Source organism: Dasypus novemcinctus, chromosome 30 (genome assembly GCF_030445035.2).
Source record: "Dasypus novemcinctus isolate mDasNov1 chromosome 30, mDasNov1.1.hap2, whole genome shotgun sequence".
In the NCBI taxonomy this organism is placed as follows: domain Eukaryota; kingdom Metazoa; phylum Chordata; class Mammalia; order Cingulata; family Dasypodidae; genus Dasypus; species Dasypus novemcinctus.
Genome location: NC_080702.1, coordinates 33800904 through 33811055, shown reverse-complemented (window position 1 = coordinate 33811055; position 10152 = coordinate 33800904).

Sequence of the window (10152 nt, the reverse complement as noted above, 5' to 3'; positions counted from 1 at the left end):
CCATGTTGACATCAATATCCTGAAGATGGCTGCTGCAAGAACCACAATAAAGATTTCCTTCAGAAGCCAGGAAACCACTGATACTTCCCAAGGACTTTATCTTTTGGCCATCCTGGGGGATTGATGAGTGGGGTAATTAATCAAAACAGTAAATAGCTGGAACTCCTCCCCTGCTAGTAGCAAAGGGACAGAATAATTAATGGTTTAAAAATTGAGAATAAAGATCTCTTTGCATTGTCTTGCATTCACTCTGTCCCAGTGCCTTTTCCTGCCATCTTCACCCTGCTTTTGCCATTTATCCCCTGCCATTATGGCAACAAGTAAAACCTGGTAACTTATTATCTATAAAGTGGAATTGTAGTCGGTAAATCAGCCTGCTTTACTACTCTCCAGCCCCTTTCTCTCTACCTGGGACCCATGATTAACCATTTATTAAAAGCTTAATTGATATTAATGCAAAAAGTAATTTAATAATATGGAAACATGTTGGAACCATTGAGAATCTTCAGTTTTCATAAAATAACTGAGAAAGTCTGCATATTAAAGTAGTGGTAAAGACTAAAACGATAAGGTATATATTAGATGGGAAGTTTTTAAGAAAAGTTCACAAAAATCATAAGAAAATAAATAATATAAAAATGCTTTTAAAGAAAATTTAAATATGTAAAAATCAAAAGAAACCTCAGGATTATTAAACTCCTGTATATTCAAACCAGGTCTTCAATAAACTGCATTTTGCCTCTCCATTGGAGTTATTGGCTAGGTTGTTCACTGATCCCTGAGAAACTTAAAGTTTTCTACTAAATCTCTGGTTGTGCTCCTGAAGTGGATGGAAAATACATTACAGTCTCATACTTCTGCAGTAGCCAGTGGTGGCTCAACATGGTCAAATACACAATGGATATTGCCTGCAACCTGGCACTGTCTCATAGTGCCAACCAAATGATGCACCAGGCTGGTAAAATAATGTAGTCCACCTTCCTAGGTTCTCTCTAGGGTTAATGGTGCTGCAGCTTGCTGGCTGCGTTAAGGACATACCAAGTGGAACACTGATTTCCAGAGTGATGTAAGTAGAACTTAAACAAAATCAGCATATAGCCTGCTCCTATGGAAAGATAACATCTACAATATTGCAAACCTGGAGCTTAGTTCTTAAAAAGAACTAACATGCAATTAAAAATTGCAGCTCAGATGGTGGAGCAAGATGGTGTCTGAGTGAGTGCACCTTATAATTTCTCTTATAAAGAGGTGGCTGAATAGGGTTGGAATTTTGCTGGACTGGGCTGTTTTGGGTGTTTGCAGGGCAGGAGGTGTCTGGACAACGATTTAGTGGGACAGTGACAGAGAAGATTATTGTAAAAGGTATAATTTTGGGTCTCTTTCACAGAGATTGGGGTTGTGTGTGGGACGCTTCCCCCTGGGTCTGGCAGGCTGGCAGTGGTGATTCTTGGAGGCTTTACCGTGCTGGGGAGTTCCCAAGCCCTGAGTGAGGTATTAGGTGGCTTGCAGTGTGGGAAGTGTCTGGAAGTCAATTTGGTGAAACAGAGATTTAGGCGATTCTTTCGAGACGTGGAATTTTGGGTTTCTGACATGGAGATCAGAGCTTCCGGCTAAATCCCCTCCCACTAGGGCTGGTGACCGATCTGCAGTGGTCCTTGAACTATTTGTATTACACTGGCGCCCCCAGCAGGCTGTTTTGGAGGATTGCAGAGCAGGATGTGTCTGGAAGCCAATTTGGTGAGACCGAGACTGGAGAGATTTTTGCAAGATGTGGAATTTTGGGTTTCTGACACCGAGATCAGAGCTTGCAGCTGGAGCCCCTCCACCTAGGGCTGGCGTCCCATCTTTGGTGGTCCCTGAATTGTTTGTAGTAGAGTGGTGCCCCCAGCAGGCTGTTTCAGGGGCTTGCAGGGAGGGAGGTGTCCTGAAGTCAACTTGGTGAGACAATGACATAGGTGGGACATGGGACATGGGGTGCAGCAATGCCTGGAGATGTACTCACCAGACACAATGGATGTGACATGATGATGGGGGAGAGTGTTATTGTGGGGGAAGTGGTGGAGTGGAGGCGGTGGGGGTGAATGGGGACCTCAAAATTTTTTAAAGTAATATCTTTTAAAAAAATGAATAAATTGAATAGAATTTGAAAATAAAATAAAATAAAATTGATATAAAAAACTTAAAAAAAAAAAGAATAGATGGAAGCAGAGTAACTGGGGGCAATGTAAGTGTTCCATGAGATCATGCAATGATGAATATAAGATATGTTAAATCTCACCAAAAATGTAAAAAAATCTATAGATTAAAAAGTAAATAAAAATTTAGAAAATTGAAAAGTCTAAAATATAAACCATAATGTAAACCAAAAAAAAAAAAATAGACTCTTGTGAGAGGTGGAATTTTGGGTTTCTGACACAGAGATGAGAGTTTGTGGGCATGACCCCTCCCCCTAGGGCTGGCGCTGAGCTTCAGGGAACCCTGAAGGCTGTGTTAAACTGCAGCACTCCCAGGCTACCTATTAACTGGATGCATGGTTCCCAGGTCTGTGTCCCCTAAACCCTGGTGGCCCACACCCCAGAGACTCACACCTCTTGAGTTTGCAATATCACAGATTTCCCACGCCTGAATCTACCACGCCCTGAGGTCCATCTGAGGACCTTGACTGTTCTAGCCCTTGGCATTTGTGTGGTTTTTTTACCTTTTTTACTTTTTTTCTTGACTTGGTTGCTAATATTGCATTATCTCCTAGTGTTTTCTCCCATTGTATCCCCCAAGGTCCTTTTTCATTTATTTAGGATTTTTTTTCTTTCTTCTTTTTTTCTTGCTTGTTTCACTCCTTTGCTTGGCCCACTCCCCTTTTTTTCTCCTCTTTTTTTTCTTCTTTTTTCTCTTTTTCTTCTTATTTTGTTTTATTTATAAAATAGGTGCTGCAGGAAGTGGCTCACATTTGCTGTATTTCCTCATCCTCCATTTCCTCATTTTTGTGTGATTTGATTTTGGCTACCTACACTATCCCCTTTCACCCACATCTTGATATCCTCCATCATTTTCTGTCTCTATTACAGTCCACCTCCCTTTCTTTGGTCCCCAAACTGTCTAACTTTCAATTTCCAATACCTTTCTTCTGTTTTCTTTCTTTTATCCACTTGATATTATTGTCTTTCTTTTTTTTTCCCCTCTCTTATGAAAATATTGGCTTTTTAATTCGTACTATATTCCTCTCTATATTCAGTTGACTATCTCATTATAGATGCTCTACTTACTGCTATAACACCCCACAACTTACATGAATCTAATATCCATTCTCCCATGTATCACATTGCTGCTCTGATAACATTTACTACCAATACTACTTTACACATTTTCTTTTCTTACACAATTTCCTTTCCCTGGCCCTAATATATTCCTTCAAAGTGAACTCAGCCAGCAATAAGAAATTAGAATAAGAAGAATAAAGTGACAAAGAGAAGACATAACACTTATGCAAGAACAAAAACTAATAAATCACCAAGACTAAACAAAGAAGCTAAGGAACAGATTAAACTGGTCAAGATAAAATGATGACCAGGCAGAAACAAAAAACTACAAATCAAACCAATAATCAGGAAAAGATGGCCGAATACAAACTAAAAACCAGAAAGTAAAGGAGAACATTGGACAAGTAATTAAAGATCTCAAAACATATATTAGAGACCAACTTAATGAAGTAGAGGAAGAGTTTAATAATATGAAGAAAACACTTGGAGAGAAAATTGCAGACATACACAAAAAGATAACAGATTTGATGGGAATGAACACCACAGTTGAAGAAATAAAAAATACACTTGCAGCAAATAGCAGCAGATTAGAAGAGGCAGAGGAGAGAATTAGCGGCATGGAAGACAGTACATCAGAAATCAAACAGAGAGTAGAATTGGTCAATAAAAAGATAGAAAAAATCCAGCTAGGACTCAAGGACCTGAATGACAATGCAGAATGCATGAACATACGTATTATAGGCATCCCAGAAGGAGAAGAGAAGGGAAAGGGGACAGAAGGGATGTTGCAGGAATAATGGCCGAAAACTTCCCAAATCTACTGAGAGAGATAGATGTACATATCCAGGAAGTACAATGCACCCCAAACATCAAAAACCCCAACTGGCCCACCCCAAGATATATACTTGTCAAATTATCCAACACTCAAGACAAAGAGAAAATTCTAAAAGCAACAAGAGAAAAGAAAACCATCTAATACAAGGGAGCCTCATAAGATTAAGTGTTGATTACTCATCTGAAACAATGAAGGCAAGAAGGCAGTGATATAATATAGTAAAGGTACTAAAAGAAAAAAATTTCCAACCAAGAATACTCTACCCAGCTAAACTAGCATTCAAAAATAAGGGAGAGTTCAAAATATTCACAGGTAAACAGAAATTGAAAGAGTATGCCACAAGAATCCTCCCCTTCAAGAAATACAAAGAGAGTTCTGCAGGAAGAAAGGAAAAAACAGGAGAGGCAGACTTGAAGGAGAGTGTAAGAGCAAGAAAAATGACAAAAAACAGAAGGAAAAAATAAAATATGACAAATGCAAGTCCAATCAATATATGGCTACCATAATTCCTTGAAAGTAAACACACTGAATGTCAATGGATTAAACTCACCTATCAAAAGATTCAGACTGGAACACTGGATAAGGAAATATGACCCGTCTATATGCTGTCTACAAGAAACACATCTTAGATCCAGGGATGCATAGAGGTTGAAAGTGAATGATTGGAAAACAATCTTACAAGCAAACAATAGCCAAAAAAAGGCAGGACTAGTTATATTAATATCAGACAAAATAGACTTTAAATGCAAAACAATTGTGAGAGACAAAGAAGGATACTATATATTAGTGAAAAGGGCAAACTCTCAAGAAGGACAAATAATGCTCCTAACAAGGGCTCCTCCAAATACACAAGGTAAACACTGGAAAAACTAAGTGAAATAATAGATGCCTCCACAATTAGAGTGGATGATTTTTATATAACAATAACAACTTTGGACAGAACATCTCAAAAGAGAACATTAAAGAAACAAAATATTTGAACATTATCTTAGATGAGCTGAATCAAATAGACATATACAGATTATTACATGTGAATAGAGAGGACATACATTTTTCTCAAGTGCACATGGATCATTCTCCAAGATAGAACATATGCTAGGCCACAAAGAAAGGCTCAATGAATTCAGAAAGATCAGAATCATACAAAATAATATCTCTCACCACAGTGGAGTGAAGCTGAAAATCTGCAAGGTCCACAGGCCCAAATTTCACACCAAGATATGGAAATCAAACAGCACACTCTTAGAAAAACAGTGGGTCAAAGAGGAAATCTCAAAAGAAATTAATAACTATCTTGAAACTAATGATAATGATAACACAACATACCAAAACTTATGGAATGCAGCAAAAGCAGTACTTAGAGGGAAATTTATAGCCTTAAATTCATACATCAAAAAAGAATAAAGAGCAAAAATTGAAGAACTAATTGCACATTTGGAAGAATTATTAAAAAAACAGCAAAATAATCCCACAGGAAGAAGAAAGAAAGACATAAAAAGATGAGAGCAGAACTAAATGAAATAGAAAATAAGAAAGCACTTGAAAAGATAAACAAGACCAATAGCTGGTTCTTTGGGAAGATCAATAAAATTGAAAAACCCTTAGTGAGACTGACAAAAAAAAAAAAAAAAGAGAGAAGTTGTAAATACACAAAATAAGAAATGAAAAAGGAGATATCACCACTGACCCCACAAATAAAGACGATCATAAGAGGATACTTTGCAAAACTATATTCCCACAAAAATGACAATTCAGAGGAAATGGACAAATTCCTAGAAACACATAAACAAAAAAAATCACAATTAAAGAGATAGAATCAGTCATTAAAAACTTCCCAACTAAGCAGAGCCCAGGACCGGATGGCTTTACAGGTGAATTCTACAAAACATTCCAGAAAGAACTAACACCAATCCTGCTAAAACTCTTTCAAAATTCAAAACATAAGGAACATTACCAAACTCATTCTATGACCCCAACATTACCCTAGTACCAAAGCCAAACAAAGACACCACAAGAAAGGAAAATTACAGACCAATTTCTCTAATGAACCTAGATGCAAAAACACTCAACAAAATACTTGCTACTGTACTCAACAACACATTAAATGAATTATACCCCATGACCAAGTAGGATTCATTCCAGGTAAGCAAGGATGGTTCAACATAAGAAAATCAATCAATGTAATACACCATATAAACAGATTAAAGGAAAAAAATCACATGATTATATCTATAGATGCAGAAAAATGCATTTGAGAAAATGTAGCACAATTTCTTGATAAAAACACTCCAAAAGGTGGAATACAAGGAAATTTTTTGAACATGATAAAGAGTATATATGAAAAACCCACAGCCAACCCCGTTTACAATGGTGAAATCCTAAAATCCTTCCCTCTAAGATTAGGAACAAGATGAGGATGTCCACTCTCTCCCCTTCTATTTAACATTGCCTTATAAGTACTTGCTCGAGCACTGAGGCAAGAACCATATATAAAAGGCATTCAAATTGGAAAGGAAGAAGTCAAAATTACATTATTTGCAGATGACATGATGCTATACATAGGAAACCCAGAGAGGTCTACAACAAAACTTCTAGAACTCATAAATGAGTTTAGAATGTCACAGGGTATAAGAACAATGCACAAAAATCAGCAGCATTTCTTTACACCAATAATGAGCAAGCTCAGGAGGAAATCAAGAAACAAATACCATTTACAATAGTCAATAAAAATTTAAATAACTAGGAATAAATTTAACTAAAAATGTAAAAAATTTATACACAGAAAACTACACAAAACTGTTCAAGGAAATCAAATAAGACCTAAATAAATGGAAGAATATTCCCTGTTCATGGATAGGAAGACTAAATATTATTAAGATGTTTATCCTACCAAAACTGATCTACACATTCAGTACAATCCCAATAAAAATCAACACAGCCTTCTTTAAGGAACTAGGAAAACTAACTATGAAATTTATTTGAACAGGAAAGAGGTCCCGAATAGCCAAAGACAAATTGAAACAGAAAAATCAAATGGGAGGAATAATGCTACCTAACTTCAAAACATACTACAAACATACAGTAGTGAAACCAGCAGGTTATTGGCATAAGGACAGACACACAGACCAGTGGAACCGAATTGCGAGTTCTGACATATATCCTCATATATATAGCCATATAATATTTGATAAAACCACCAAAACCTTTCAACTGGGAAAAAAAGAGCCTATTCAACAAATGGTGCCTTGAGAATGCGATATCCACATGTAAAAGAATAAAAGAGGATTACCATCTCACACCTTATACAAAGAGGAACTCAAAATGGATCAAAGACCTAAATATAAGAGCCAAGACCATGAAGACTTTGGAAAGCAGTATAGCGAAGCATATACAAGACCTTGTAATAGGAAATGGCTTCATGAACATCTCACCAAAAGCACGAGAAGCAAAAGACAAATAGATCAATGAGACGTCCTCAAAATTAAAGCTTCTGCACCTCAAAGGAGTTTGTCAAGAAAGTAAAAAGGGAGCCTACACAATGGCAGAAAATATTTGGTAATCATATAGCAGATAAGAGACTTATAACTTGCATATATAAAGAAATCCTGTATCTTGAAAATAAAAAGACAAACAATCCATTTTAAAAATGGAAAAAAAGAATTAAACAGACACCTCTCCAAAGTAATAAAATGTCTAAAAAGCACATGAAAAAATGCTCCAAATCTCTAGCTATCAGGGAAATGCAAATCAAAACTACAATGAGATATCATGTCACTCCAATAAGATTGGCACCTATGATAAGAAACAGAAGACTACAAATGCTGGAGAGGATGTGGAGGAATGGGAACACTCATCCACTGCTGGTGGAAATGAAGGAGGATCCAACCATTCTGGAGGACAGTTTGGCGGTTTCTCAAAAAACTAACCATAGATTTGCCATATGACCCAGCAATTCCACTGCTGGGTATATACCCAGCATAACTGAAAACAAGGACACATACTGATATGTGCACACCAATGTTCATAGCAGCCCTATTCACTATCACCAAAAGTTGGAATTAACCCAAATGCTCAACAGCAGATGAATGGATCAATAAAATGCGGTATATACATACAATGGAATACTACTCAGCTTTAAGAACAAATACAATACAAACACACATGATAACATGGATGAATCTTGAGAACCTTATTTTGAGTGAAGCAACCCAGGCATTGAAGGACAAATACTACATGACCTCAATGATATGAAATAAGTAAACCAAGCTGCCTCAGAGACTAGAGACTGGATGATAGGCTTACAGTAAATCTGGGGGGGGGGGTAGAGGAAGAATGTAAGGCGACATTTACAAGGGTGAAATCTATGATAAGCTGGAGGTAAGTATGCATACAAGGAAGGGATAAAATGGGTGAATAGGGTCACCTTAATTGGGGCTCTGCAGGCTTGAGGGGACTAGGGATGGGAGGATGGGTAATATTGCCCAAGAAATTAGGGGGAGGGTGGGGTAACATACAAACAGAGATTGTCAGGTATTTGGTTGAGAGTATAATGCTGAGAAAACCTTTTCAAAAATATAATAAGGAAAGTTGCCTGTTAAGATACGTAAAGGGGTTAATCTGACTCAGGACAGACCCCTAGGGAATATGTGAATGCTCATTTTGCCAGAGTTGGTTATATCATGGGTAGAGACCATATAATGAGAGTAAAGGTATACCCACATCTTGGGGAGGACTGAGGTCATCAAATAGAGGGAACTGTATATCTCAAGAGAAATGGTGGCTCCCAGGGCATTCGGGCACTTGAGCATGTCAAACCCTCAACACTGGTCCAAGTATCTCTGAACATGGCTCTTCAAGAAATGAACATTAACTGTCACTGTGGGCCCTAAAGGGAGGGGGAAATAGGTATTGAATAGATGGAATCAATGTAACTGTGAGGGCAAAAGGAAGTGTTTCACAAGAGTATGCAAGGATGGATATAAGACATGTAAAATTACACCAAAAATATATTGGGGCTAATAAGCTAAAATGTAAATCATAATGTAAAACATAACTTAAAAATTTAGAAAATTATATAGTCTAAAATATAAACCACAATGTAAACAAATGTTACCTTGTTTGAAAGCTATTGTCTCAATATCTGTACATCAGTTTCAGTAAATATGGTATGAATATGTTTAAAGATTATTGCTGTGGAAGGGAAAAGGTTTTATGTTGGATATGTGGGAGTACTGTATATTGTATACATGAATTACTGTGATTTAAGACTCTTGTGAAGATAAGCTTAATAATTAGAAAAAAGAAAGAAAAAAAGGATGTAGAATTTTTCCAAATTAATATGTATTCTATATCTAACCTTTAAACTCATCACTATATTCCATTTTACTATTAAGGAAACCTGGCAATATATTGGGCTTCACCTTTCAGGAAGTTTTGGATCACAGAGAGGTTCAACAATGGCAATGGAGGAATATAGGTGGGGGATGTTATTGACAGGGGACACATGGTTGGCAGGGAGTTCTACAGGGCATATATCCAGGGTACATAAAAATGTTTGGAAATTTTCATAGTGGAAACAATTAAAAACAACTGAGGGAGTTCTGAGATCCTAACCAGGGGAGCTCTATCACAGTCCCTAAAGGAACAACAATAATCCCCCAAGTGCAATGGCAAAGACCAAAAAAGAATGAAGGTCTAACAATGAGTCCCTGATACTAATGGCTATGCTTGTGAGCCTGTGCACCACACCTGAAATAAGAACAAGGCCTAGAGTTGCAATGTGCCTAAGAGTTCCCTCCTGAGAGCCTCTGTTTTGCTCAAATGTGGCCAGTCTCGAAGCGAAACTCAGCATGTAATGCATTGCCTTTCCCCCAGCTTGGGACATGACTCCAGGGGATGAGCCTCCCTGCACCGAGGGATCACTACCAAGTACCAGCTGATGACATAACTAGAAAACGACCTTGAATAAAAGGTTCAATTTTTATTTGGACCAGGAGAACATCTCTATCTACATATAATAACAGGAGTTAAAAATACTTTTTGACCTAAATCAAGGGGGAA